This window comes from Sciurus carolinensis, chromosome 11, assembly GCF_902686445.1.
Source record: "Sciurus carolinensis chromosome 11, mSciCar1.2, whole genome shotgun sequence".
Lineage (NCBI taxonomy): Eukaryota > Metazoa > Chordata > Mammalia > Rodentia > Sciuridae > Sciurus > Sciurus carolinensis.
This window is the reverse complement of record NC_062223.1, coordinates 20626686-20634852: the sequence shown is the minus strand read 5'-3', so window position 1 is coordinate 20634852 and position 8167 is coordinate 20626686. Positions and strand designations below refer to the sequence as shown.

Here is an 8167-nt window from a genome sequence, read left to right as displayed (position 1 = left end):
ATAGGTGTTAAACATCCATTGACAGGATATTGGATAAACACGTGTTAACATGATCACAATGGCATAAGACAACTACAGTGAAAATGATTCTGGAACTACATTCAACAACTGATACAGAACTTAACAACTTAATGTTGAATGATAAAACAAAAACAAAAACAAAAGCAATTCCCCCAATTATGTATACTGCATGCTCAATTAGTTAACATTCTAAGTTACATAAAAGTCTAAAGATATAAATACATTTTAATTTATTTGTAAGAATCAAGATAATTATGCATTAACATCCTGATATTGGTTACTTTTAGGATGAAGTGGGGGCAGAATAGAAAATGGAGTAAAAGCAGATATAAGTTTTGGTAATATTTTAGTTTTTAGCATGGATACTAAGTTTACAATATCCTTTATATTATTTAAATAAATGTACAAAAATCAACAATAATAAATAAGTGAAGTAAAGATGTTAAAATAGTCTGGAAATGGCTGATTTCTACAGACATTTTAAAGTTAGCATTGTTTCTTCTGATGGTTTGTTGCTCTGCTTCCTCTTGGGGTTCCATATTTGATCACTCCTTTCTGCTCATCTGGTTTGTCCTCTCAGAAGTTCTATTAATGGGGGAGAAAATAATGACTATCTTGACTTTTCTAATAACAAACCAAGTATTGAGTTTGCTTCTCCTTTGATACTGGATTTATAGTCCTGGGAAAATGTTTTCTGATTGAGTCATAGGAGTCATATTCCCATCCATGGGAGATAATATGACCCAAACCTACATACTGAATATGAAGAAGTTGTGGTTTCTTAAAGGAAAATCAGTTTTCATCCATCAAAGAAGAAACTAGACTTCTATTAGGTGTAAACCATCAGGGTTCATTGAACGAATTTTAACAATTTGTCTTTAGCCATCTCTGTGAAGCAGTCTGATTGCAGCTACAAAAGTGTTCCAATATTTGAATTCATTATCCTTACTGATTCTGCCTTTCAACTGTACACCATGAAAATATACTCCATTATAGAAACAACCTAACACCTTCAATATCCCATTTTATATTTTCCAGTTCTGTTCCTTTTACTTCTAAGTCAAATACCTGAAAGAAATTTCTAGAGGAACATTTGTTGGTGTCCCCAAAACCTGCACTTACTTCATGTGCTGTTTTCAAGATTAGTACTTCTACTGCAGTTTGGAAAGAATTAGAAGAGTTTATTTCATTTACCTTTAAGAGTAGTTTTTCTGAAGGAATAATTATACACTATCATCAAATTTGTTTTAATTTGGTTTATTTGGTTTATTGGTTCTTTCACTTACTAAACAATTGATTATTAATTTCTTACTCTAAGTTATAGTTTATAAATGTTTACTATGGTTAATTTGGTGGTGTGAGCAATATGCATTTATACTTTTCAGAATTTCTTAAGAATTTAAGGAATAAAATAAGAATTCTTTCCTTGTTTCCAGTCATTACACAACACTGTCCTGTTTTAAAGTTCTCTAGGTCTTGATCAACTTCAATCAGGACTTGCATGTGTGTTTCAGACATTAGAACTTATGTGGTGTTATGCAAAAAATTTATTTACTCCCTCCTAGGAGTCTATTTCTCCAGGTTCCATGAGGGTACATGTTCATGATCTTATCATGACTGTTTGATCATGACTCCTAAGCTCCTTCAAGGATTCTTTAAAATGTTGGGGTAACCCTTTATGTTATTATTGACTCACTTCTTGATCTGCTTCCTTTGAGCCACTTCATCTAATTTATGATTTAAAATATTATTTACAAAGAATGGTTTCCAAATCAGTTTTCTCAGTACTGACTTTAAATTCATACTTTTAAAAATATTGAACTGTCTACTAAACATTTTTGCTCATGTATCCCATGCTAGCTGAGTTTCAATTTGACCTCACAGTCTTACTGTTAATTCTAAGCACCTCAACCCAAGATACCAGTATTCAGCCATTGGAAAGAGCCTCATCATCATGGCCCTCTAGAACTCTCTGGTTTTCAATTCATCCTAGTAGAAGCAAAATGTGTGGTAAGAGGTAAAAATACAGATTGAGACACTCAATAGCAGAGCTCTCAGTACTGAAACTACTGAACATATGATCTGAGAGAGCTGCTTATCTTATGTGAATTTTAGTTGCTCTTGTAAGAAATGCTATTGTTTACACCTACTTCAGGGTAATTATAGTTATATAAATTATAGTTCTATACATTAAAAGATGTAATTTTTGTGATAAACACTGTCTATTTTGTAATCATATTTGTTGAAGTAAAATTATCTCAATTAGATTTATTCCTTAAGTTTTTTATCTTTACTGACATGAGTTAGAAAAACAAATGAAATGAAATTTTTTTAAATATGAGTTTCAGTACTAACTTGGTATATATATTAATCCTCAGACCACGTGTTATGTATATGCTTAAGAATCATTTGAAAGATGGGTTTATAGCCTATGGAATAGAGCCTCTGGTTTGAGGGCACCAAACTGCTTTCTTTGGGTGACACTTTGCCAATATGCTACAAGTGCATCACAGGCTCTAGAACAGTTCTCCTGAGACAAGCAATGGTAACTTAGGACACTGGAGGGAGCAGACCCATTTCTTGGTGAGTCGATTTCTCTTTTACCAATGGCACTACTTTTTCTTCTTCCTGTTCTCTATCACCCTCTCTTCCACACACATTCATTATTATTCTTTCCCTGGTGCCTTTGATGCCTGAGGCACCTCCACACCCTTTTTTCCATCTGGTTCTGGATTATGAGGAGGCTTGACTTGCTTTTCTTACAAGCTAAATGGGCAAACCTAAATTTAATTTATGATAGAATCCAAGATGCTTTTCATTAGAAAAATAAGGGAAACTTTAGAAACTTTAAGGAATTATACTTTTTTAAGATGCAATATATTACATTTTCTGTGCTAATAATTCCCCCTGGAATTTAGAAATAACTTTTTTTCTTCTTTTACTATTCTATGAAAAGGCTACTTTTGAAAAGGGACAGATGATGCTAATTTAGAACTCCTCTACTTGGTAAGTGACACATTATTTCTGCTTTTTTGAATTGAGAGAGTTATTACTACAGGGTGATTTAATATATTTGCATATGTCTTGTAACACTATCATTCCCACACCCTTTGAAAAACATAGAGGATAAAAAATGAATAACCCGAGTTTTTAAGATTTAATGATAATGAAGAAAATAAACTTAATGAAAAAAGCATTGGGATAAAAACTATCCTTTGAACACAACAGATACTTTGTAGGCACCAGGTAGATAAAAGCCATCAATGTTGTGTGGAAAGAGAAGGATGTATTCCATGTGCTAAAATTTATCATAACTTTCTGAGATGGCAGAGCATAGAAAAGTGTCCAAATGCTTTTCATGTGAGGCAGCTGGGCAAGATAACCCCTCAGTAAGTGCTTAATAAGGCACCAGAATATTGGAAGAGATTATGCCTGATAAACAAAGAAAAGGTTAACAGACAGTAGTGACCTGGTCAAGTTTCTGGAGGATGTAATTTTTTTCATCTTCAACTGATAGTTATACAATGCTGTATTTCACAACAAGAAAATATTACTCCTTGCCTTTTTCTTAAATGACCTCATGAGAACATAATTTGTAATTGGTTTACATCTAAGATTTAGTTTGAGAGGCTGAATAACTACTCAGAGAACATTCAGAGCAAACACGAATATGAGATTAAATATAATATACACTATATGAAAAGAATATAATAATATGACTTTAGTATATTATACAATGCAACATATAATAGCATAATACTTCATGGAAATATAAATATATGTTGAGAGTAAAATAAAATATGCCAAAGATGTAATATGGGTGATCCTGAAAATACTTTGGGTAACTTTCCCTTTTCCTCATTGTTTGTTCCTGCCCAGCTTGTTTTTGTCACTTTATCTACCCTCCCTCTTCCATAATGTTCCTGTTCTCTCTCTGGTAAGACTTGGAAAGAGGAACGATTGAACATTAATTTCATGACAGTTAAGGCAACCAGATCTACAAAGTGTAGGCGATGGCATTGAGTTTTTGATGGCCTCTGCTCCTCAGCTGGGCATCTCTTGACCAGACAGCAGGAATCATGGGATTGAGTTACAGAGAGAGGAGATCGAGGAGGGTAGATTATGTCACTCACTCATTTTGGCTTGGAAGGATCAAATAGTGTTTCCACCCTCATCCGTCTTTTCTTGATTGCTTTGTTTCAGCTCCTTTCCATTAATTATCTCCAACAACAATACACTGTCTGTTGACTATTGCTTTGACCAGTGTATCCATGCTAAAGTTGGCCAATCTTATTTGGTGAACTGAGGTAAGTACAGCAGTTACTAGAAGAATGTTATGTCACTGGTGCTGTTTTCTCTCCAGAAGTTTGTGACCCACTTTGTGTTTGTTTTGAGAATCTGATAGAAGGTATTACCACTCTTTTATGGGGGTGGGGAGGACATAGTGTCATATTCACAGACACCCAAAAAACTGCTCCTCAGTAGCAAGAGGATGTGAAAAATATCACATTGCTCATTGCATTTTTTAGGGTTATGCATCCATAAAATATAACAACAAATTCTTAGGATGAATGATCATTTAATGGGTGTCAGAGTCCCAGAGACATTCATAAAGGGTGGTACTGTGCAGACCACAAGTTTTACTTAGGTTGTGGGGATGATTCAAAATGTTATTTGACTCCTTTTAAAAATATTTGAATCATATTTGTTTTTTCTACCACACATAATGGTTAGAAAGCCACAGAAAATTAATGACATGAATCTGTTTTGCAATCAGAAGAGTATTAAAATAATCAGATACATATTATATTTTAAAAGATAAGACTGTTCAACTTAGAAATGGCACCTACAAACTTAATGGACACCTACATATATGTAAGACATTGGATAAAATATTGGGTTTGATCCAGTGGAAAATGTATCCTGAGAACAGTTATATTTCCAATATGCTCATTCCAGGAAGGAGAGTACAAAATGCATATACATAATATGTGTAAGAAAAAAGAGAAAAGAAAAAGATATGAATAAAACCCATAAAGAGTAGAAATAATTTCCTTTATCATTTGGCAATCATTGAAGGAAGTTTTTATACAGTTGAAACTTAGAGATCCAAGATGGTTGAAATAACTAGAAATAGAGTTCCAGAAATAAAGATGGCTATTGGTTATTGATCAAACTATTGAGTAAATATGTGATAAAGGTCTGCAACCTTTACCAATTAATTAAATCATATGTATTCATTATCCTTAATTAATCTTAAAAATCCATGTCTAACTGTATAACACAAACAAGCTTGCTCTCGCAATTTATAGTCTAGTGGGATTGGTAAGAAATAAATCAAAAGTTAAACACTCAAAGGAGTGGTTAAAATCAAGGACTATTGGAGGTTCAAAGTCTTTCACATTTTCATGCTCTCAAGGCCTACTACATTTTCAAGTACGATCATTTCATGATGGAAACCTCTTTCAAACAAGTGAAGGAAAGAATTAGCTTCTTGTGATGATTAACACATCACAAGTGATCAACTCAGATTCTTTATAGTTTAGGATCCTTTCCAAAGATTGCAGAGTTAAAAGTGACTAACTTTTGATTCGATTTTGGACATTTTAAGTGTATTGAGAAGAAGAAAATTCACCAAGATATAGTAGGAAAAATTTACCTAAAGGTAATTTTGTGTCTCTTCTGTCTATCATACCCCATGCTCTGGACAATTCACAACTCTCAACACAGCATATGGACAGTACACATGGGGATAGGGAGGAACATAATGGACCAAATATGTCTTCCATACTGCATTTAAGTAACTTGCACTTCAGTTTATGATTTTACTTCCCTATATCAGTCTCCTAAGTTCATTTGACAAGAAGGTTCTAGAGAAGAGGTTTTGCTCTTGAAAATGAAATCCATGATAATATTATCACTCACTTTCAAATAAATTTTCATTACAAGAAGTGCCATTTCAAAATTGAATAATCATTGATTTTGCAGAACAGAAACAAACCTAAGAAGTCAGGTAGTATCTACTATTCTTTCTCTAAAACAACAAAACTTCCTTTTTCTGGATTTCTAGTCTGTTCCAAGAACATGGAGTTTTCAGATTCCATAATAAATATTCTACTTGCGATCTTGGGATTACAAACATGATCTGGTCCTACACCAGCTGCCTGATGATGTCCCTCCAAACCACTCCAGTTTTAAACATCTTATGCTAAAAACTTCAATGAGAACGATATGAACAACGAATAGTCATATGCTCCGATACCATTTCATTTAAACGTAACCAAGAGACTCCAAATGCTCTTTATATGGTCACAGTTAGCTTTTGGCTTAATATTTGTATTATGAAACTCTGAGGTAGTCAGGTATATATAAATATTTAGTCATATGTTTGTAAAAGATGGGTCCTGATATTTACTGACTATCAAAATAATGAAGTTATTATTAAATTGATCCATACCTCTTAATTTTACATTAATTTGGCAAAAGATTGATCAGAATCATGTCAAAACTAAGCATCACTTGTGTATGAAGAAGGTTGTGGAAAAGATTTACATATATAAGAATATTTGATACTCATAATACAATGAATTGGTTAATAAAATTGAGAAACATGTGCTGAAGTGAGTTATTAAGAAACATAGCTGGGCATGGAAGTGTAAGCCTGTAATCCCAGAGACTCTGGAATCTGAAGCAGGAGGATGGCAAGTTTGAGGCCAGACTTAGCAACTTAGACATTCAACAATTTAATGAGACCCTGTCTCAAAATTAAAAAAAGAACTCTTAGGATCTAGCTCAGTGGAAGAGTAAGAGAAAGAAAAGAAAAAAAAAGAAAAAGAAAAAAAGAAAGGAAGAAAGAAAACAAAAAGAAACCAAAGACAGAGGATCCCTGATGAGAAATATAAATTTTCCTTAAAACATTCTGTTACATAACATAGCACATTATTAATTAATTCCTTTACTTTTACAGATTAACCATCTCACAACTGCCCCTCATTCATGAAATCATGCAGCTGAACCATAATGTGACTGAGTTTGCCCTACTTGGGTTGACACAGGATCCATTTAGGAAGAAAGTAGTATTTGTCATATTTTTGCTTTTCTATTTGGGAACTTTGCTGGGTAACTCGCTCATTATCACCACCATCAAGACCAGTCGGGCACTCGGCAGTCCAATGTACTTCTTTCTTTTCCATTTATCCTTATCTGATACCTGCTTCTCTACTTCCATAGTTCCTAGAACAATTGTGGATGCCCTTTTGAAGAAGACCACTATTTCTTTGAGTGAGTGCATAATCCAAGTCTTTTCATTGCATTTCTTTGGCTGCCTGGAGATCTTCATCCTCATCCTCATGACTGTTCACTGCTATGTGGCCATCTGTAAGCCACTGCATTACATGACCATCATGAGCCACCAGGTCTGTAGTGTGTTGGTGGCTGTGACCTGGGTGGGGCCTGTGTGCATTCTTTAGCTCAGATTTTCTTACCTTGCATTTGCCTTTTTGTGGTCCCAATGTTATTGACCACTATTTTTGTGACTTGCAGCCATTGTTGAAGCTTGCATGTACAGACACATATGTGACCAACCTACTCCTGGTGTTCAACAGTGGGGCCATTTGTACAGTGAGTTTTGTTGTGCTGATGTTCTACATCATCATCTTGCATTCTCTGAGAAACCACAGTGCAGAAGGGAGGAGAAAGGCCCTCTCCACCTGCATCTCTCACATCATTTTGGTCATCTTGTTCTTTGGCCCTTCCATATTTATATACACATGACCTGCAACCACTTTCCCCATGGATAAAATGATAGCTGTATTTTATACCATTGGAACACCTTTGCACAACCCTCTGATTTACACACTGAGGAATACAGAAGTGAAAAATTCAATGAGGAAATTGTGGAGCAAGAAAATGATCTACAATGACATGAGATGAATGCCATTGTGTTCTGTATTTACCTGGAAGAAGTAAATAGAGAATATTATCCTTTTATTTTTTGCTTAATATGCTAAAACCTTAGCTTCTGTGGATTAGTTCCTTCTGGAAAGAAGGCAGTGTAAATGCAGACACTAATTAATGTTGAGTCAGTTGTATTAGAGGGAGGGACATCTTGAGGTACAGAGAGGTGTATAAGATTTTTTCTGATGTT

General features: G+C 34.3%; 1 pseudogene; it reads left to right on the top strand.

Annotated features, from left to right (window-relative positions):
- Positions 1–7025: 7025 nt before the first annotated feature.
- Positions 7026–7953, top strand: LOC124960645 (olfactory receptor 4C16-like; annotated as a pseudogene).
- The last annotated feature ends 214 nt before the right edge of the window (positions 7954–8167 follow it).